The following is a 23,666-nucleotide window of genomic DNA, read 5'->3' as shown; positions in this document are numbered from 1 at the left end:
ACTTCCAAGTCAGGATGGTATGTGACTTGGAGGGGAACAAGGAGCTGTTGGCATTCCCATGTCTTTCTACGTTGTAGAGGTCGCAGGTTTGGAAGTTGCTGCCCTGAAGAAGACTTAATGCAGTGCACATTTTAGATGGTACACTCTGCAGGCATGGTACGCCGGTGATGGAGGGAGTGTAAGGTGGTGGATGGCGTGCCAATCAAGCAGATTTCATTTTCATGGATGGTGTCAAGCTTTCTGTTGTCAGAGCTGCACTCGTCCAGGCAATTGGAGAATATTCCTCATGACTTGTGACTTGTCGATGGTGGACAGGCTGCAGAATACGCAACCTCCAACCACAAACCAGAAAACGGTTGAGTGCTCTGGCTAACATGCACACCACTTGTCTGTACGTAATGCTGTTATGTGCAGGTTTAATTATTCATATTGCAGTGTGGGCTGGCCCGTGCTACCCCTGGTCCCTCGCCTCCTCTGAGCATCAAACTCACGCTTCTCCTGGGCCCCGGTCACTTCCCTCTACAAATTCTTGCCGCTCCTTCGCTCATCCTGCAGTGAATGCCCGAACTGAAATCAGTGACCTGTATTCATAGTCCCCGCCTCCTGCACCAACCCGCGATGCTCCCTGTAGTGATATACCACCGCACCCTACTCCCACAAACGGCCCCAGCCTGGGCCCCGCCGATTTCCAGCGCACGAGGTAAATGAAGCATAGCTGGTCTCCAGTCGTTTTGGCTAATCCTGGCCACCTGAACAAGACCTAGCTCTGTCAAGTCCTTGTGGTGCTGGTGTGCAACGCCCACCTCACTTTAAATAAATGCACGCACAGCAATACTTTTGCATCTTCCATCCTTCAAGATGTAGTTCAGGATCTGGAATATAATTTCAGATCTGGAACAATGAAACACCTGTGAACTCATCCCTTTCTGGCGTGGAAGCAAGTCATCCTCGCTTCGAGGGACTGCCAATGATGACGATGATGATAAGGTTTAATTGTTGTATGCGTAATATTCGGACATTTAATGTTGCGGACATTATTACAGCAGGACGTATTTTTCAGCTCTGCTTGGAGTGCCGTTCCCTTCAACTCATCGCTCACAGGGATATTCGAATCACCTTTTATTTCTCTGGCCCTTAGTAAAATTTCAAAGATTTTCAGTGACACACATCAACCCGAAATCTCGTCACTGCCATGGTAACCACAACACCGCGCCTGCACTCAGCTCCTGTGAGATGGAAGCCCAGTTGTTATTTCAAGCTCGAACGTAGTTGCAAACAGATCTCATTCAAGGAAAGTCCAAGTCAATGAGGCACCTTATTATTTGCATCGAACTCATTCGCAAAGAGTTGAGATCAGTATGGGGCGATTTGGGCACATCTTGTAACCACATGACAACAATTTAAAGGTAGTCCAATAGCTTTAAAGCGCTTTGGAGCATCATGAGTTCCTAAATTGCGCTGCAGAAATGCAAATCTTTCTTTGCAAGAGTAACAAATGCCAGTTCAACATATGCGGCCAAAATGAGAGTTCGTTCGGGATTTCAACCCGGGACATCACGATAAATTCAACCGACAACACTAAAGCGAGAATTACATAACAAGACCAACGATCCGACTATTTGACCAAGGTGGACTAAAGATTAAAACATTTTAAACGTTTTTTGTGTGTTTTGATATTCTTGACAGGAGGAACACTTTCGACCGATTCAGTGACTTTGCTTTTCATAGAAACATAGAACATCGGTGCAGGAGCAGGCCATTCGGCCCTTCGAGCCTGCAGCACCATGCAATATGATTATGGCCAAGCATGCAACTTCAGTACCCCACTCCTACGGTCTCTCCATACTCGCTGATCCCCTTAGCCGTAAAGGCCACATCTAACTCCGTTTTGAATACATCCAACTAACTGGACTCAACAGCTTTCTGTGGTACAAAATTCCACAGATTCAAAATTCTCTGGGTGAAAATGTTTCTTCTCATCTGGATCCGATATGGATTACCCCTTATCCTTAGACTGACACCAGCTTCTGGACTACCCCAACATCTGAAACATTCTTTCTGCATTTAACATGTCGAATCCCGTCAGAATTGTATATGCTTACATGAGATCCCCTCTCGTTCTTCAAAATTCCAGTGAATATATGCCATGTCGATCCCGTCTTTCTTCACATGTCTGTCCTGCCAGCCGGGGAATCATTGTTGTGAAACTTCTCTGCTCACCCTCAATAGCAAGAATATCTTCCTCAGATTAGGAGACGAAAACTGCAAACAATACTCAAGGTGGGGTCTCACCAGGGCCCTGTACAACTGCAGCAAGACCTCCCTGCTCCTATACTCAGTCGTCTCGCTATGAAGACCAACATTTAATTTGCTATATTAACTGCCGGCCGTAACTGCAGGCTTACTTTCAATCACTGGTGCACCAAGACACCAATGTCTCGTTGCACCCCAGCTTCCACGAATCTCTCACGATTCAGATAATATTCTGCCTTCCTGTTTTTGCAACCAAAGTGGATAACCTCACGTGTATCCACATTGTATGGCATCTGCCATGCATTTGCCCGCTAACAAAGCCTTTCCAATTCACCCTGCAGCCTCTTAGCATCCTCCTCACAGCTCACACTGCCAACTAGCTTAGTGTCATCTGCAACGTTGGAGATATTACGTTCAATTCCTTAGTCTAATGCATTAATATATATTGAAAAGAGCATGGTTCACAGCACTGAAACTTACAATATCCTACTAGTCGCTGCTTGTCATTCTGAAAAGGACCGTTCATTCCCGCTCATTGCTTGTTCTCTGCCAACCAGTTCTCTATCCACGTCAATACATTAACCCAATCCACTGTGCCTTAATCTTGCACACTAATCTCTTGTGTGGGACCTTGTCAAAAGCCTTTTGAAATTAAAATACCCCACATCCAATGGTTCTCCCTTATCCATTCTACTGTTACATCCTCAAAAAATTCAATAAGATTTGTCAAGCATGAATTCCCTTTCAAAATTCCATGCTGACTTAGACTGATCCTGTCACTGCTTTCCAAATGCGCTGCACTTGACCTGTCTTCTGAAGTGCCACAGGGTTCCACTCCTGCATTCAATGAGCTGTTTGGACAGTACTCTATCTAGGCTCTGCGTGGTCACCCCGAGCACAGCACACAATTTCTGGGCAGAAACAAAATTCCCCCCCCCTTCCTTCTTCCTCTTCTGTACGTCACTTTGCTTTTATTTCAATATTTATTCCAACTGTCTCAGTTTCTAATGTTGATTAGGGAACAATGTATTAAATACACGTCACTGTAGAGCAGTTCCTCACACTCAAAGTGAGTTCAAGGCAGCTCGCCATTGATATTCAGGTTCAGATATAAATATTTAGACAATTATCGTTGGCTTTACCCTCGTGGTTCAGCTCACTAAAGCAGTTTGGATTCTCAATCAGATCATCACATAACAATAATTGAGGTCTGTGAGACGTTTAATAATTGCTTTTATCGCTTTGAATAAACCCCAATATTTGCTGTTACAATACGAGCTTATAGTTTCAGCTGCTTCTCCTACCGTTTCCGAAACACTTTTTTTCAAGGATTATTATTACAAACGGTGTGAGTTCGCTGAACACAGTGAGAAGGCAGGAGTCTCTGTGGACCCACTGTAAAAATGTGGATGCCAGCGGTGGGGGGAACGGATGCGTGATCTGTGGCATTGCTGAAAATGGCACCGGTGGAAGATAGAGATCTTTCACAGCTAGCGAAAGCTAGTATGTACAGAAGTAGGTGGATTGAGCAAACGAACGCATAGCTGGAGAGATGGCGCAGGAGGGAGGGCTTTACATTCCTGAGGCATTGGGAATGCTTCTTGGAGATGTGGAACTTGTACAATTCGGACGGGTTGCACCTTAGCAGAGGTGGCACGAATGTCCTCGCGGGGATGGGGGGCGGGGAGGGTGGTACTCGTGTTCTTGCGGAGGGTTTAAACTAGCTTCGCAGAGGGATCGAAATCTGACGTTACATTCAGTGGGGAAGGAAGTAAAGCTGCAATTGGAAAGCATAAAATGTAGCAAATGATTTTGAAGGAGAGAGGATAAAATAGCTAGAAAGTAGTCAAGAAGGAGGATTGGCCGTACTAAATATCATATATTTCAATGTAAGATGTATAGCAAATAAATCAGATGGGCTGAGAGCACTGTTAGACACTTGGGAGTATGATATTATAGCAATTACAGAGACATGGCTAAAAAAGTGGTCGGAATAGCAGCTCAACATATCTGGTTACAGGATATTAGATGGGATAGAGTGAGGGGTAAATACGTAATGGGGGTCAGGGTTTTCATTAAATAAACTATTCCAGCTGTGAGTAGGAATGGTATGTTAGAGTGATCATCAACCGAAGACATATGGGTCGAATTGAAAAACCAAAATGGGCGATCACACTGCTGGCAGAGTTCGAAAGATCCTCAGACAGTGAGAAGAGCAAATATCTCGATATATTCCTTAGAAGTTACAAAAACTATAGGGCAGTAATAATAACGCATTTCAACTACCCGAACATTAACTGGGATAAAGGTAGTCTGAAGGTATAGACAGTGTGGAATTCCAAAAATGCATTCAGGAAAACATTTTTAGCCCCTTTGTCGCAAAGCCAACACTGAAATTTGCGGTTTCTCATTTAGTTTTAGGGAATAAATTGGAAGGTCGATCAGTGCGAGATCATGAAGCTACCAGTGTTCAAAATGCAATTCGACTTAAGGTCGCTCTGGAAAAGAAGAAGAATAGACCAGGAATAAGTGTTATACTTTTGCGAAAATTCAATTTTTCTCAGAACATAAGACATACGACTGGGTGTAGGCTATTTGGCCACCGAATCTGCTCTACAGTTCAATACGCTCATGGCTGATCAATTAATGCACTCAGCTCCGCTTCCCTGCCCGTTCCCTATAATCCTTCACTCCCTTTTAGCTAAAAAATCTGACTATTTCCGACTTTAATATATTCAATGACCCTGCGTGACAGCTCTTTGGGGCACAGAATTCCAAGCTTTACATCCATCTGATAGAAGAAAGTTCTCCTCATCTCAGTTTTAAGTGGGCGGCCACTTATTCGAAGACGATGTACCCTTGTTTTAGTTTTCCCTATGAGTCGAAATACCCTCTTTGCATCCACATAGTCGGGCTTCCTCATTATCTTTTAATTTTCAATTAGTTCACCTCTCATTCTTATGAAATCCTATGTTTAAAGGCCCAACTATTTCAAACTATCTACATAAGTGAATATCCTCATTTCCGGAATGAACCTGCTGCATCTTCTATTAAGAACCTGCACTGCAAATGTGTCCTTCCTTAAATAAGAAGACCAAACTGCATGCAGAATTCAAGGTGTGCCGCCCCCCACTCAATAACCTGCATGTTGAATCAGGACTTCTCTGCTATTATACTTTATACCCCTTGCAATAAAGGCCAACATTACACTTGCCTCCCTGATTAGGTACTGCACCTGCATACTAACGTTTCCTGTTTGATGCACAAGGACCCCGATTTCTTACTGGACTTCAGCACTTTGCAATGGTCCTCCATTTAAAATATTGTTAAGTTGATATTTTTTCTGTCAAAATGGATGACCTCTCATTTTCCCATCATACTCCACTGCCAAGTTCTTGTCCACTAAATTAGTCGGCCTATCTACCTTTGCAGATTTTTTGTGGCCTCCTCACAATTTGTTTTACCACCCATCTTCGCGTCATCAGACAAATTGGCAACATTATACTCGATCTCTTCATCCAAGTCATTAATAAAATTGTAAATAGTTGAGGACCCAGCACAGATTACTGCAGCAACCCACCAGTCACAGTTTGCCAACCACAAAATGATCCATTTAACACCATACGTTGTTTTCTGTTAGTTAGCCTATCCACTGTCCACGCTAATATATTACCGTAACCCCGTGAACATTTATCCCTGAGTTTTTTATGACTTGTCGTATAACCAATAAGTGTAAAATTAATCTGATATGGCTGTCCATATTTCCCACCAATGTGTCGAAACTTCAGTATTTTGAATTTATTTAGCTATAGCTATATTCCCTTGATCCAACATTTCGTAATGCCGTTGGGAATCATTCATTTTTTTGAATAATTCTCTTAATAGCACATGTAGCTCAGTGATGGTGTTCACAAAATTAGTGACACAATCTTCCAGGTTTACATTCGATTTCATTTTACATGTAAGCACTGTTGCTGAGTTGTGCGAACTGCACGGAGGTTTTTTTTTTCCCTATGGGTGAGGTTTCGGTTAACGTAATACAACATAGAAACATAGAAACATAGAAACTAGATGCAGGAGTCGGACATTCGGCCCTTCGAACCTGCATCACCATTCAATAAGAACATGGCTCATCATTCCCTCAGTATTGCTTTCCTGCTTTCTCTACATACCCCTTGAATCCCTTAGCCGTAATGGCCATATCTAACTCCCTCTTGAATATATCCAATTAATTTGCATCGACAACTCACTGCATTCGGGAGATCCACAGATTTACAACTCTCCGAGTGAAGACGTTTCTCCTCATCACAGTCCAAAATTGCTTAACCCTTATCGTTAGACTTTTTCCCCTGGTTCTGGATTTCTACAACTTCGGAAACATTCGACCTGCATTTAACCTGTTCAATCCCGACAGCAGATAGCTGTTAACGGGTATGATGTAATTGGCATCAGGGATACATGGCTCCAGCGTGACCAAGGCTGGAACTCAACAACCAGGGACATTCAATATTAATGAAGGATAGATAGAGCGAAAAAACGATGTGGGTGGCATTGCTTGTTAAATAGGAAATTAACGCAATAGTAAAGAAATACATTAGCTTGGAGGAAATGGAATTGGTATGGCTGGAGCTGCGGAATACCAAAGGGCATAAAACGTTAGTGGGCTTTGTACACAGACCAACAACAATAGTCGTCAGGTTGGGGACAGCATCAAAAAAGAAATTAGTGATGCGTGCAATAAAGATACAGTCATTACCATGGGCGACTTTAATCTACATATTGACTGGGCTAACCAAATTGTTAGCAATGCAGTGGAGGAAGATTTCCTGTCGTATATTAGGGATGCTTTTCTGTACAATATGTCGAGGAACCAACTATAGGCCTGGCCATGCTAGACTGGGTGATGTGTAACTAGAAAGGAATAATTAGCAATCTTATTGCGCGCGGCCCATTGGGGATGCTTGAACATAATATGGTACAATTCGTTATTAAGATGGAGAGTGACACTGTTCAATCAGAGACTCGGGAACTGAACTTAAGGTAAAGTATCTTCGATGGTATGAGACGTGAATTGGCTCGAATAGACTGGCGATTGATAATTTAAGTGTTGACGGTGGATAGGCAATTGCAAACATTTAAAGATCACATGCATGAACTTCAACAATTGTATATATCTGTCGAGAGTAAAAGTAAAACGGGGAAGGTGGCTCAACCGTGGCAAGCAAGGGAAATTAAGGATAGTGTTAAATCCAAGGAACAGGGATATAGACTGGCCAGAACAAGCAGCAAACCTGAGGGCTGGGCAAATTCTATAAGTCAACAGAGGAGGACAAAGTGTTTAATTAGAAGAGGGGAAGTAGAGTGTAAGAGGAAGCTTGCTGGGAACATAAAAACGGACAGCAAAAGCTTCTATAGATAAGTGAAGATAAAAAGATGAGTGAAGACAAACGTAGGTTGATTGCAATCAGATTCAGGTGAATTTACAATGGGCAACAAAGAAATGGCGGACCTGTTGAACAAATACTTTTGTTCTGTCTTCACGAAGGAAGACACAAATAACCTTCGGGAATTACTCGGGGACCAAGAGTCTAGTGAGAAGGAGGAAATGAATGAAAGTCTTATTAGGCGGGAAATTGTGTTAGGGAAATTGATGAAATTGAAGGCCGACAAATCCCCAGGACCTGATAGCCTGCAAATCCAGAATAATTAATTAAGTGGCACGAGAAATAGTGGATGCATTGGTGATCATTATCCAACAAGTCTAACGAATCTGGATCAGTTCCTATGGATTGGAGCGTAGCTAAGGTAACAACACATTTTAAGAAAGGAGGGAGAGAGAAAACGGGTAGAAACATAGAAACATAGAAAATAGGTGCAGGATTAGGCCATTCGGCCCTTCTAGCCTGCACCGCCATTCAATGAGTTCATGGCTGAACATGCAACTTCAGTACCCCATTCCTGCTTTCTCACCATACCCCTTGATTCCCCTAGTAGAAAGGACTTCATCTAACTCCTTTTTGAATATATTTAGTGAATTGGCCTCAACAACTTTCTGTGGTAGAGAATTCCACACGTTCACCACTCTCTGGGTGAAAGAATTCCTCCTCATCTCGGTCCTAAATGGCTTCCCCCTTATCCTTAGACTGTGTCCCCTGGTTCTGGACTTCCCCAACATTGGGAACATTCTTCCTGCATCTAACCTGTCTAACCCCGTCAGAATTTTAAACGTTTCTATGAGGTCCCCTCTCCATCTTCTGAACTCTCGTGAATACAAGCCCAGTTGATCCAGTCTTTCTTGATAGGTCAGTCCCGCCGTCCCGGGAATCAGTCTGGTGAACCTTCGCTGCACTCCCTCAATAGCAAGAATGTCCTTCCTCAGGTTAGGAGACCAAAACTGTACACAATACTCCAGGTGTGGCCTCACCAAGGCCCTGTACAATTGTAGCAACACCTTCCTGCCCTTGTAATCAAATCCCCTCGCTATGAAGGCGAACATGCCATTTGCTTTCTTAACCGCCTGCTGTACCTGATGCCAACCTTCAATGACTGATGTACCATGACACCCAGGTCTCTTTGCATCTCCCCTTTTCCTAATCTGTCACCATTCAGATAATAGTCTGTCTCTCTGTTTTTACCACCAAAGTGGATAACCTCACATTTATCCACATTATACTTCATCTGCCATGCATTTGCCCACTCACCTAACCTATCCAAGGCGCTCTGCAGCCTCATAGAATCCTCCTTGCAGCTCACACTGCCACCCAACTTAGTGCCATCCGAAAATTTGGAGATACTACATTTAATCCCCTCGTCTAAATCATTAATGTACAGTGTAAACAGCTGGGGCCCCAGCACAGAACCTTGCGGTACCGCACTAGTCACTGCCTGCCATTCTGAAAAGTCCACATTTACTCCTACTCTTTGCTTCCTGTCGGACAACCAGTTCTCAATCAACGTCAGCACATTACCCCCAATCCCATGTGCTTTAACTTTGCACGTTAATCTCTTGTGTGGGACCTTGTCGAAAGCCTTCTGAAAGTCCAAATATACCACATCAACTGGTTCTCCCTTGTCCACTCTACTGGAAACATCCTCAAAAAATTCCAGAAGATTTGTCAAACATGATTTCCCTTTCACAAATCCATGCTGACTTGGACCTATCATATTACCTCTTTCCAAATGCACTGCTATGACATCCTTAATAACTGATTCCATCATTTTACCCACTACCGATGTCAGGCTGACCGGTCTGTTTTCTCTCTCCCTCCTTTTTTAAAAAGTGGGGTTACATTGGCCATCCTCCACTCCATAGGAACTGATCCAGAGTCAATGGAAAGTTGGAAAATGACTGTCAATGCATCCACTATTTCCAAGGCCACCTCCTTAAGTACTCTGGGATGCAGTCCATCAGGCCCTGGGGATTTATCGGCCTTCAATCCCATCAATTTCCCCAACACAATTTCCCGACTAATAAGGATTCCCCTCAGTTCCTCCTTCTTACTAGACCCTCCGACCCCTTTTATATCCGGAAGGTTGTTTGTGTCCTCCTCAGTGAATACCGAACCAAAGTACTTGTTCAATTGGTCCGCCATTTCATTGTTCCCCGTTATGACTTCCCCTGATTCTGACTGCAGGGGACCTACGTTTGTCTTTACTAACCTTTTGCTCTTTACATATCTATAGAAACTTTTGCAATCCGTCTTAATGTTCCCTGCAAGTTTCTTCTCGTACTCCATTTTCCCTTCCCTAATCAAACCCTTTGTCCTCCTCTGCTGAGTTCTAAATTTCTCCCAGTCCCCGGGTTCGCTGCTATTTCTGGCCAATTTCTATGCCACTTCCTTGGCTTTAATGCTATCCCTGATTTCCCTTGATAGCCACGGTTGAGCCACCTTCCCTTTTTTATTTTTACGACAGACAGGATTTGTTGTAGTTCATCCGTGCGGTCTCTAAATGTCTGCCATTGCCCATCCACAGTCAACCCCTTCAGTATCATTCGCCAATCTATCCTAGCCAATTCACGCCTCATACCTTCAAAGTTACCCTTCTTTATTTCTGGACCATGGTCTCTGAATTAACTATTTCATTCTCCATCCTAATACAGAATTCCACCATATTATGGTCACTCTTCCCCAAGGGGCCTCGCACAACGAGATTGCTAATTAATCCTCTCTCATTACACAACACCCAGCCTAAGATGGCCTCCCCCCTAGTTGGTTCCTCGTCAATTTGGTCTAAAAAACCATCCCTTCTGCACTCCTGGAAATCCTCCTCTACCGTATTGCTTCCAGTTTGGTTAACCGAATCCATGTGCATATTAAAGTCACCCATTATAACTGCTGCACCTTTATTGCACGCACCCCTAATTTCATGTTTGATGCCCTCCCCAACATCACTACTACTGTTTGGAGGTCTGTACACAACTCCCACTAACGTTTTTTGTCCTTCGGTATTCTGCAGCTCTACCCATATAGATTCCTCATCATCCAAGCTAATATCCTTCCGAACTATTGCCTTAATTTGCTCCTTAACCAGCAATGCTACCCCACCTCCTTTTTCTTTTATTCTATCTTTCCTGAATGTTGAATACCCCTGGATGTTGAGTTCCCAGCCCTGTTCATCCTGGAGCCACGTCTCCGTAATCCCAATCACATCATATTTGTTAATATCTATTTGCACAGTTAATTCATCCACTTTATTGCGGATACTCCTTGCATTAAGACACAAAGCCTTCAGGCTTGTTCTTTTAACACCCTTTGTCCTTTTAGAATTTTGCTGTACAGTGGCCCTTTTTTGTTCTTTGCCTTGGGTTTCTCTGCCCTCCGCTTTTCCTCATCTCCTTTCTGTCTTTTGCTTTTGCCTCCTTTTTGTTTCCCTCTAACTCCCTGCATTGGTTCCCATCCCCCTTTTATAGGTAATTATAGACTGGTTAGCCTTACATCAATAGTGGGGAAATTGTTAGAATCAATAGTAAATATGAAATAGCAGCGCATTAGGAAAGCAGCGACATGATCGGCCCAAGTCAGCATGGACTTATGAAATGGAAATCATGCTTGTCAAATTTTCTACAATTTTCTGAGGATGTAACTTGTAGAGGCAACAAGGAAGAACCAGTGGATGTGGTGTATTTGGACTTTCAAAATGGTTTTGGCATGGTCCCACACAAGAGATTGGTGTGCAAAATTAATGCACATGGTTTTGTGGGCAATGTGCTGACATGGATAGAGAACTGGTTGGCAGACTGCAAGCAGAGAGTCGGGATAAACGGGTCACTTTCAGAATGGCAGGCAGTGACTTGTGGGCCGTCGCTGGACTCAGTGCTGGTACGCCAGCTATTTACAAGATATATTCATGATTTAGATTCTGGAATTTAGTGTAATATCTCCAAGTTTGCAGATGGCATTAACCTGGTTGGCGGGCTGAGCTGTGACGAGGACGCTAAGAGGCTGCAGATTGACATGGGCAGGTTAGTTGAGTGGGCAAACGCATGGCAGATGCAGTATAATGCGGATAAATATGAGGTTATCTACTTTGGTGAGAAAAACACAAAGGCAGAATATTATGCGAATGGCGGCAGATTAGGAAAAGGGGAGGTGAAACCAGACCTGGGTTCATGGCACATCAGCCATTGAAATTTGGCATCCAGGTGCAACAGGTGGTGAAGAAGGCAAATGGTATGTTGGCCTTCATAACTGGGGGATTTGCATATTGGAGCAGGGAGGGCTTACTGTAGTTGTACAGGAACTGCATGTGGCCTCACCTGGAATATTGTGTTCAGTTTTGTTTTCAGTAGGTTCCAGGATAATTGTACATTTAAGCCGCCTATGATGATAATTGTCGTGTATGTTAATGTATGTAATGTAACACGAATTCATTGAATGTGCATTCACCCTTTATACTCCATACCTCTACAACCAGAAGGTGCTACTGCTGGAGACCTAAGCGCCACCTGCACACTGCAGGTAAGCAAGTATAAAAGGTAGTTCACCTCATTGTGTCCTCATTCAAGGATCTGCAATAAACGCACTGTGGTCACTACAGTTCAAGTACAATACCCTTACCTCATGGAGTCGTTATTAGAGTGCTTGCATACATTTCAACTGGCGACGAGGTGACGAATTTCCACGCACAGCATGTCTAACATAAGCAACTTCCAACAATTCGCTGATTGGGGAATTTGGGTTGCCTTTGTGGAATGGCTCGAGCACTTTTTAATTGTGAACGACCTGGCTGGAGACACTGGCTGATAAGCGCAGAACGATCCTGCTCTGCAGTTTTCGGCCAATATCGAGGGCCTGGTCAGGGACCTGCTAACTCCAGCGAACACGACAACCAAGACATATGCGGAGCTCGGAACTATAATACAAGTACAGCTCAAAACTAAAAGGAGCATCCTCAAAGCCAAACACCGGTTCTAGACACACCGGCGGCCCGAAGGCCAAGAAATTGCTCAATATTCCACAGACCTGAAAAGATTGGCAATGAGGGCCTCCACAATAAGCTGTTTTCTGCGTACACTACGGCCATCCTGTTGGAGGCAATCAAATAGAGCCAGGCATTCATAATATCAGTCGGCGACTGCAAGAGGATGGAGACTCACCCCCAGTACTCTAACCCGATGAGTACACTGAAGCGAATGGCACCTTTCAGAGGCAAGGCTGCTGCCAAGAGTCCCGCATGGGGGCAACCGACTCGACTCGTGCTGGCGCTGTAGAAGAAACCACAGGGCCCACCAGTGCCACCAGTGCCAAAGACTATATTTGCAAAGGCTGTAAAACTATAGGTCATCTCGAGCAAATGTGTCGAAGAAAATTTTCTCACCGAGTCGCTGATGAGTTGGCTGATCACGCGGGTTCCAGAGTTAATGAAGACGAAGTGGCTCAGCCCCTGAAAGAGCTGTACAGAGTGTCCACCTTCTCCACCGAGAGGTCCCCGTGGAAAATTGAAGTTGAAATCAATGGTGACCCAGTCTCGTTGGAGATCGATACAGGGGCGAACCAGATGCTGATGAATAGACAGCCTTAGAGTAACACTAGGGCAATCCCGCCAAATGAAACAAAAGGTTCCCAATCCAAACGAAGCTGCTCCCTTACACAAAAAACAGCATCCCAGTCGTAGGCAACATGGATGTCCAGGTGTCGCATTGCGGCATGATGCACAAGCCTCCTTTGTGGATCGTTGCAATTGATGGTCCAATGCTGTTGGAAGAAAATGGATGAACCAAATACAAATCTGTTGGAGTGGGGAAAGCCTCGAGGCCCTGGCGATTGCCGTGCTACGTGGCCCCAAACTGGGATCAATCGCAGCACCTGGCAATCCTACCGGCCAGCTCGACTGCATTGCGATGACACGGACAGCACACATCAAAGTCGAGTTGATTCAACCTGAACGACCAGAACTCAAGTTCCGGGTCCAGTGGCAGGACTCTAAGGGAAGAAGATTGGTGCAGAAGATAGATTCGCGCCTTCTGTGGCAGAACGTGGGGAGAAAAGGATCATTGCTGCCTACCTCGTGCTGAGAAAGGTGATGGCGCCAGCACCACTAGGTGAAGCACCAGAAAACAAGATCGCCGTAACCAGTGCAAGAGGGGCAGTGTTGAGGGAGCAACACGTGATGCTGGGCGGTGAAACATATTGGGGTAAAGATTGCAAGGCCCTTTTAAAGGAGACGGGCAACCCATAGCAATTAAAAGGACTGTTGAACACTTGGTACTGCGATGCAGGTGACACTCATGATAAAGGTGTAATTAACGAATGCAAGTATATAAATGTACTGTTGGACACGGATGCTGGTAAAGCCAATGAGAAAAATGTAAGTAACAAAGGCAGGTATCCAATTATAACCTTGCACACAGTTACTTATAGTACACAGGAAAGTGTTGTAATGGACAAATGTGAAAGTGTAAAGACAAATAACAATATCCAAACGTCTGGTTGTGGTCGGAGCCAATGTATCATGAATGCTAATGATAAAATGAGATATAATGCTGGGTTCTACAAGTATGCCGACAATGCTAAAGACAATCTCCCGTGGGAAGCAACCAGGTCCAGAGGCTACACGAACATGCAGCCTGCTCCTCCAGGACCAATGTGATGCTGCAGCGAGGGTGCACACACACACATATTGGGAGCATACCCAGCGCAGGGCCTGCGATCTATGGACGGCACAGCTTGCACCACTGTCAACCTGCCCAAGATCGGCTCTACCGCCACCACGACCCCCACCCACCGGCCATCAGGGCCGCACCGGGAGTAAGACGCCAGTAGCCTCCAGCTTTCCCTGCAATAACCAGACTTCTACCACCAATGAAGGGCAGCAGGTTGACCCTGCAGCCTTCAATGAAGGGTAGGGTGGCTACACCATCCTGCGGTTCTGCCCAACACTAAACGTCCTCACCCACCGAGACAATATAACGTATGTACCTTACCTGTAACATGTACTTGCTCCACCACTGCTGAACTCAAAAACAGTGACATAACCAATCTGATCACTAACTCACTCTACATGTCTACCACTGCAGGTGTTGAGCCACACATGTGGTCTATGTTTCTGAGGGGGGAATGAATGTATGTAGATATGATCACATGGCTCCGACCCAGAACCCACACAACACTCTCTACAGATTCCAACCATCCACTGCCGACCAATTCCCACTATCCTGGCTATATGTACTTGGGTTCCACAGGGAGAGAGCCATTCCAATCAATGACAAAGTGCATGGGCCTTGGACTCACAAGTCAAGGAGCAGAGAAAACCGTGCAGAAGCCTATAGCACAAGAGTTTTGTTATGTATGTTAATGCATGTATTGTAACACTGGACCATTGAATGTACCTTCACATTGAATACACCATATCTGTACCAATAGAGGGTGCTCCTGGTGGAGACCTAAGGGTCACCTGCACACTACAGGTAACCAATTATAAAATGGAGCTCGCCTCTCACTCAAGGAGCTGCAATAAACGGATTTTGGTCACTACAGTATATGGACAATACCTCGTGGATTCGTTATTAGAGTTCTTGCACAGACTACAATAATTATGTTCTAACGATGTAAAGCGTTACTCTTCTTCCCTTACAGAGACTGTTCTGATTCTTAAATGATGATCCCCTCACTTCCACACTACAATTTGGAGCCTGTCTATTCCAATTGAAAGCATATGTGTCTTTTGAATAGTAATCTAAATCAAGGCGCAAATAAGGGTATCTTCATTTTTACTGCATCGCAGCAGGTTTGGTTTTACTCAAGATAATTCTTCTCATTTGACTAACTATTTGGATGCTTTCAGGAATCGACTAGTGCCATTTGCATTCACCACTGCTATATTTTCTGATTTGAACAGATGATTATGCGCGGTTTGATCAACAGGACTGCAAATTCGTACTACTTTTCCCAATAGTTTCTTGTTCCCCACCTCGGGATATTCTTGATTAACTGGATGGCCCTCAATTAATTTCCAAATATACATTGTTCTGTATCATCAGGATAACGAGATAGTCCTGAGAAAAGTGTATTCGTTGCCCAGCTGGGGAGGCATCGCTTAGTAATAATTTCTAGATTTCCCGGAATTGTTTGACAAACCAATTCCGGCACGTCATTTTGAGCTGCTTGTTCAGAGGCACTTCTGTCCACTCTGATAAGGTCATTATTTCTTTTGGCATGAATTCCTACCTCCTGTACAATATCCTTCTGCTATATGGACTTTATTTCTTTTCCGTTTACCTTCGCACTTTCCATGTTGTTATCGTTAATGAGTATACCATGCAATTCTCCTCGGAAGTTTTATAAATATACCTGCAAGACCAGATAATTAGCTTCTGAGGTGATTGTATTAAAAGCGATGACTACATCATGTGCTAAACTTCTTTTCGTTCTATCACTTTCTTGACTTGTTTCATTGTTAGTGTTATTCTTGTCGTGAAATGCATGCTGTACTTGTACTGCCCTTGTGGACAAGCCAGACGTTTTACAATATTGATTAAAAACGTAGCACTGTTTTTCCTCAGCTAACTGTATTGTTTTTTGGGACGCCATTCTGGAAAAACAAAGTTCGTTAAGTTGAGAATAAGATGGACCACTTCTGGTATAACTTGCTGATATACCACTTATGGGTAGGGTTAACTATGAGACCATATCGGTTCGGATTCTAATTGGGGATATTGTCCCATCGTAACCTGATCCTGATGGTCTGAACTATTCTTTTTCTCATATGTAATGAGCATAACGCTGCAAAAGTACTCGTCCTTCATGCATCCGGTTACTGCATCTTGAAATCCTATCATGATGCTACTTGCACCACTACCATCAATTTTAGAGCAAGTATAATATATCCAATATTTACAGGTTGCCGCAAAGGGGACATTTTTATCACCATTGGCACAACTGTTGTTAGGGATGACGTGATATCCGATGTAAGAATACTGGCCTTTATGTTTATCCAACCATTGAGGTCAACACAGTTGTATACACGCCTTGTATGTTGATGCTATTGGGCTTTGATTTGATTCCTTTAACATTTCCCGTTTCCATTATTCTTTTTCAGCAATATCGACACCTTCGGGACTTCGCCATCTTTTACCTTGCACCTAATATCCATGCAATACCTTTATTATTGTTCCCACATGTAAACGCTTTCGTGGAGAGTACCACACTTCGTCCCATATTATTGTGTTAATTTATCCCTTGTAGTATTCCTTATCCAAATCGAGAGATCACCATTATATGCTTCGTATGAATTAATGTAGTCAGTTGATTTTCTGTGTGCACCAAGAATCTGAGGTGCTGTTCGGAAAATTGTGAGTGAAGCACATTCACTTCCTTCGCCCAGTGTGCAGCTGGTAATCCTCATTACAAAAGTTTTCTCGTAGATGTTTGTGATCGCCGCAACATCAAACAGCAACAAAAGCGTGTAGGTCCACATCCTTCTCCAATATAGAGACCAAACGTAACATCTTCATTCTTTACAGTTTTGATTTAGTTTATATGCAACCACTTAAATTTGGGTTCCATTTTTTGACTGTGAGGTGTTTAGTTTCTCAATTATGGGTTGGGCGGGGGGCGGAGGGGCGATCCATTATATATGAAAGGTTATTTCTTCGCTGAAAAATTCTGCAACGTCACTTGTTTTCCAACCTCATTTCGAATGGGCTAACGCTCTTATCAAAACTTCGTTTGACCTTATTTAGTGGCCTGCCCATCGTCATTGGAACCAGTCTGTTTCCTTCGTACACATGGTCTATCAGTGTCTGTAATTAGGTCTGACTACAAGACTGCAATATTACTGGCGTATTATTCCACAAGGCTAACTGTCACGTAATTCACATTTGTCTCCCAGTCAGAGATTCAAACAGACTTACTCTTGTTGCATTGTCGGTGGTCGTACGTAGGTCGAACCTATTGCCATTAAAAAAAGAGGTATCAGGTTAGTCCATTGAGTGGGGTGTTCAGTACATAATTGACACAACATGCTTTTCAAGATCCGATACCTCTTTCCTGAATTCCTGATGATTGTGGGTGAAGGGCAATGTTCAATATATGCATTATGTGGGGCATTTCCTGAAATCTAGTACAAATTTCTCCAGTAAAGTGTGGACCACGGTTGCTGGCCAGCTGTACAGATTTATCCGATCTACAAAACGCCACACTGAAACGGATTAGTTCTGCAGAATGCGTCTTATTGTCCGTCGTTGGAATGTCCTCTCTCCATTTGTAAATTGGTCAAACACGACAAGACCAATAACATCGGCCTGTAAATGTGTTCAGGGGCCATCAGGCGAAGGTTACGACCTGATTAGGGCACGATTAGAGCAAGAAGCTGGGTTCATTTGCAAGCATGGTAAGCATCGTTTAAAATATTGCTATACATGGTGCTCCATTTCTGGCCACCAGCAGAAGCGTGTTAACTTTTGTATCTTGGTAGGGGCTGAATTATGTGCAACCGCTGGGTGGGAGTGAAAGAGGGTTAACATGCCGTCTTTAAGTTGTAGAAGAATGCACAAAAGAAATTACCATCCTTGTCGTTAATCATACACAGGGAGTGGCTGACTCCATCGCTATGCTGGAACACACTGCCCCTGGGGTGTGTTGTGGTAGCGGCCACCCCTGATAGTGCCACGCCATAATTTGATCATATGGAATATGCAAAGTTTTTAGTTCTATGAAATCGATGGCTTTTACTATATTTGCAGGTGCAACAACAGGTGCCTGGAATTTATCCATCATCCACCAGGGTACTGTCAATTATTTTTTGCGGATCCCTTAGCAAACCGGTGGGCTGCTTTGTCAAATCGGGTGTGGGTAATGAATCTTTCTGAAGGGCTGCTAACTTTCCCACATGACAGGGGGCGACTCGCACTTGGAGCACTTCTAATAGCTGATGGAGGAGACCAGAATACAGTAAAGGTTTACCATATGATAAACAGTTCTCATTGTTTGATACAGTTGCAAACAAAACTGCTGTCAGACCAAATATTACTTGTTGCAGATGCGGTAAATTAGACGGCAAGAGTAACTCTATCACTTCTTTTTCTTGGAATTCCAACGAACAAATGGAAGCATATATATCAGCGATGGCACACCCCGTTTTCGGGTGGCCGTCAATATAGTAAGACGATCAATCCACATACACATTTCGAGCTTCTGAAATAACATTGCTTTTTCCTGGGTTTAATTCCATTTCCAACACAGGTTAGGGAAACTGGCGTGGACTTCCCTCACAAGCGAGCATAAGAGGTGGTGGGGTCAGGTGAAATCTCGCTGCAATGATTCAAGTGGCCATTTAATTATCATTTGTGCGGACTATTGTTGTCACTTGTATTTAAGAGGATGTTAAGAGTTGTATGTGGTGATGGAAGGATAGCTCTCTCTTAAGCTCGCAGATGTGAATACAAACATCGACCGCCAAAAGGTGGTCAACAGGCGAGGTTCGCATACTGAATACTCTCCGCTTCTCTGAAAATACGGGAGGCATATGCAATGGGGCAGGACGTCCCATATAGCTGCTGTTGATGACACAAAACTGTTGTTCGTCTTCCAAGTGAAAAGTTGAATTGTGGGTCTGTGGAGATAAATGCAAAAGTTTATATCCTTGTCTGCTACGAATCATTCACTGATTATGTTTGGCTATCGCCCCATTCTGGCAGAATGTCTTCGTTCACATCCCTTTTTAGCATTTCATACATGGGCTTGGCCAATTCTGCAATATTCGGGATAAAACTTATCGGATAGCCTTCCAGCCAGACAATGGATCGTAACGCTGTTTGTGATAACGGTAGGGGAAACTTCTGAACGATGTCGACCTTATCATGATCAGGGCTGTGCCCAGTAGTGGAGATCTTTAGTCCCAAAACGTTGACTTCACTCTGTACCGAGTGAGCATTTTTCCGGTTCACTCGTCATGCTTTCTTCAACAGAACTAATATTATTTAAAAGCAAGAAATGCTCTTCGACATTCTGTGTGGCAAATTATCGGTCGGCCACATACTGAAGGAGAGTTGATGGCTTAGAAAATGCTCTGACTGCTTGTAGTGATGGATTATTGACGGCGAGCTATGGAGACTCTGTTGCAGACACGTAAATGAGTACCCCTGCCCCTCAACTGTAAATACGAATTGATACTGGTCCTCCTTAGCAAATGGAAGACTCCAAAACATTCGCTTTGTCAAGAGGAATGAAAACGGTAGCGTTGGGAGAGTCCGATCTCAACAGGCAAGGGGCCAGGCTAACGGTCGGGCTTTGTCTTGTTGTGCCTTTACTCAATGCTCGATAATCAATGGTGACTCTCCCGGAACGAGCTGGCTTCCCACCAGGCTATGCCAGGGGGTTGGTGATCGAGCACCTTTTACGTAACACACCCTATTCTTCCCATGGCACAATGATTGTTGGCAAGCACATAATCCATTCTCTCTGAATAGGTGTCTGTTCACAGGCATGGTGAGGTAGGCCATTTATCTGAACTTCAACACTCTCCCACAATCGTCTTTCAGACTCATCAAAAGCTGGCGAATGATCGGCAACTACAGTTTTGCCAGCAAAAAGTGATTGCGTTGGCATGGCAACAGACATATCCTTTTTAACAGCAAGCACTGAGTAAGCATCTAAAATGTGCCCAATATCCGCTTGTCCTGCACCAGCCCATAAACTGCAAGCGGCAAAAGCACTAGTGGAAGTTGCGTACAGACCATCAAACAGTCGTACTAAGGTTGGGGACAGCATCAGAAAAGAAATTATGGATGCATGCAAAAAAGGTACAGGTGTTATCATGGGTGACTTTAATCTACATATTGATTGGTCTAACCAAAATGGTAGCTGGAGGAGGATTTCCTGGAGTGTATTAGTTATAGTATTCTAGACCAATATGTCGAGGAACCAACTAGGAAGATGGCCATTCTAGATTAGATGATATGTAATGAGAAAGGACGAAATAGCAATTTTGTTGTGCGAGACCCCTTGGAGAAGTTTGACCATAACATGGTAGAGTTCTTTTATGAAGATGGAGAGTTACACAGTTAAATCAGAAACTAGGGTCCTGAACTTAAGGAAAGGTAACTTTGAAGGATTGAGGCGTGAATTGGCTAGGATAGACAAACAAATGATACTTAAAGAGTTGATTGTGAATAGTCAATGACAAACATTTAATCATCAATTGTACATCCCTGTCTGGAGTAAATATAAAACGGGAAAGTTAGCTGAACCATGGCTAACAAGGGAAATTAATGTTATTGTTAAATCCAAGGAGGAGTCATATAAATTGGCAAGAAATGCAGCAAACCTGAGGACTGGGAGAATTTTAGAATTCAGCTGAAGAGGACAAAGATTTTAATTAAGAGAGGGAAAGTAGAGTACAAGAAGAAGCTTGACGGGAACATAAAAACTTCGAGAGGTATGTGAAGAGTAAAAGATTAGTGAAGACAAACAAAGGTCACTTGCAGTCGGATTCAGGTGAATTTATAATGGGGAACAAAGAAATAGCAGAATAATTGATCAAATACTTCACAAAGGAAGACACAAATAAGCTTCCGGAAGTACTAGGTGATCAATGGTCTATTGAGAATTAGGAACTGAAGGATATCCATATTAGGCAGGAAATTGTGTTAGGGAAATTGATGGGATTGAAGGCCGATAAATCCCCGAAGTCTGATAGTCTGCATCACAGAGTACTTAAGGAAATGGCCCTAGAAATAGTGAATGCATTGGTGATCATTTTCCAACAGTCTATCAACTCTGGATCAGTTCCTATGGACTGGAGGATAGCTAATGTAACGCGACCTTTTAAAAAGGGAGGGGGACAGAAAGCGGGAAAATTTAGAACCGTTAGCCTGACATCATTAGTCGGGGAAAAGTTGGAATAAATTATTAAGGACGAAATAGCAGCGCATTTGTCAGCAGTGACAGGATCAGTCCAATTAGCATAGATTTAGGAAAGGGAAATCACACTTCATACATCTTCTGGAATTTATTGAGGATATAACTAGTAGAGTGGGCAAGGGAGAGCCAATGGGTGTGTTGTATTTGCACTTTCACAAGGGTTTGGCAAGAGACTGGTGTGCAAAATCAACGCACATGGTATTGGGGGTAATATACTGACGTGGATTGAGAACTGATTGGCAAACAGGAGCTGAGATTCAGCAGAAACGGGTCCTTTTTCGAATGGCAGGCAGTGACTAGTGGAGTGCCGCAAGGCTCAGTGCTGGGACCCCAGTTCTTTATAATATACATCAATGATTTAGAAGAAGGAATTGTATGTAATATCTCCACGTTTGCAGATGAAACTAAACTAGGTGATGGTGTGAGCTGTGAGGGGGTCGCGAAGAGGTTGCAGGGTGAATTGGACAGGTTCGGTGAGTGGACAAATGCATGGCATATGCACTATAGTGTGGAAGAATATGATGTTATCCACTCTGGGGGCAAAAAGGCGAAGACTTAAGATTATCTGAACGGTGACAGATTAGGAAAAGGGGAAGTGTAACGAGACCTGGGTGTCATGGCACATCAGTCATTGAAAGTTGACTTGCAGGTGCAGCACGCGGTGAAGAAGGCAAATGATATGTTGGCCTTCATAGCGAGAGGATTTGATTTTTTGAATAGGGAGGTCTTGCTCCAAATATACCGGGACTTGTATTCAGTTTTGGTCTCCTAATCTGAGGAAGGGCGTTCTTGCTATTTAGGGAGTGCACCAAAGGTTCACCAGACTGATTCCCGGGATGGCAGGACTGACACATGATGAGAGACTGGATCATCTGGGTCTTTATACATTGGAGTTCAGAAGGATCAGAGGGGATCTCATCGAAACACACATCATTCTGGCGGAACGGGACAGGTTAGGTGCAGATGGAATGTTCTCTATGTTGGGAAAGTTCAGAACCAGGAGACACAGTCTTAGGATAAGCGGTAGTCCATTTCGGACTTAGATGAGGAGAAATTTGTTCACTCAGAGGGTTGTCAACCTGTGGAAATTCCTGCCGCAGAGAGTTGTTGATGCCAGTTCATTGGATATATTCAAGAGGGAGTTAGATATGGCCTTATGGCTAAGGGGCTGAAGTGATATGGAGAGAAAGCAGGAAAGGGGTTCTGAGGGACTGGTCAGCCAATATCTTATTGAATGGTGATGCAGGCTCGAAGGAACGAATCGCTTACTCCTGCACCTATTTCCTAGGTTTCTTTATTTCCATGGATACATCCCCAGGCCCGGCTGAAATGTATCCGGCTGTTAAGAGAACCAGAAGTGAATTAGCAGAGATTTTGACAATTATTTTCAATCCTTTCTGGCTACAGGGTACAGGTGTGATTTGGGAGGACTGGAGGCCTGCCAATAAGAATTTAAGAACATAAGAACATGAGAAATATAAACAGGAGTAGGCCATAAGCCCCTCGAGCCAGCTCCGTGAATTAATACGATCATGGTTGAAATGATCATGGATTCAGCTCTAATTCCCTGCCCGCTCCCCATAACCCCTTATTCCCTAATATTTCAAGAAAGCCTGAGCGTTTGGCGAGTCCGGAGTTCGGCGAGTCGTGAGTTCGGTGAGTCAGAAGTTCCTCTGAGTACGGGAGGCCCTGTTAGTTCGTGAGGCCCAGAGTTCCGAGATTTCGGGTGGTTAGGAGTCCGAGGTGCAGGTCGCCAGGTGGTCAGCGAGGAGTTCACTTTTAGCGAAGAGCTCACAGCTCATGGCCAGGATGGTAAATTATTATACGGACGCAGCATTCGAAATGAAGTAAATGAGTTGACGGCACAAATCATTACAAATGCGTATGATTTGGTGGCCATTACAGAAACGTGGTTGCAGGGGGGCCAACACTGGGAATTAAACATACAGTGGTATCTGACGTTTCAGAAAGATAGACAAGAAGGGAAATGAACTGGGGTTGCTTTGTTAATAAAGGATGATATCAGGGCAGTTGTGAGAGACGATAGTGGCT

The sequence above is a fragment of the Pristiophorus japonicus genome, chromosome 25 (genome assembly GCF_044704955.1).
Source record: "Pristiophorus japonicus isolate sPriJap1 chromosome 25, sPriJap1.hap1, whole genome shotgun sequence".
Classification (NCBI taxonomy): Eukaryota; Metazoa; Chordata; class Chondrichthyes; family Pristiophoridae; genus Pristiophorus; species Pristiophorus japonicus.
Note: the sequence above shows the minus strand (reverse complement) of the source record.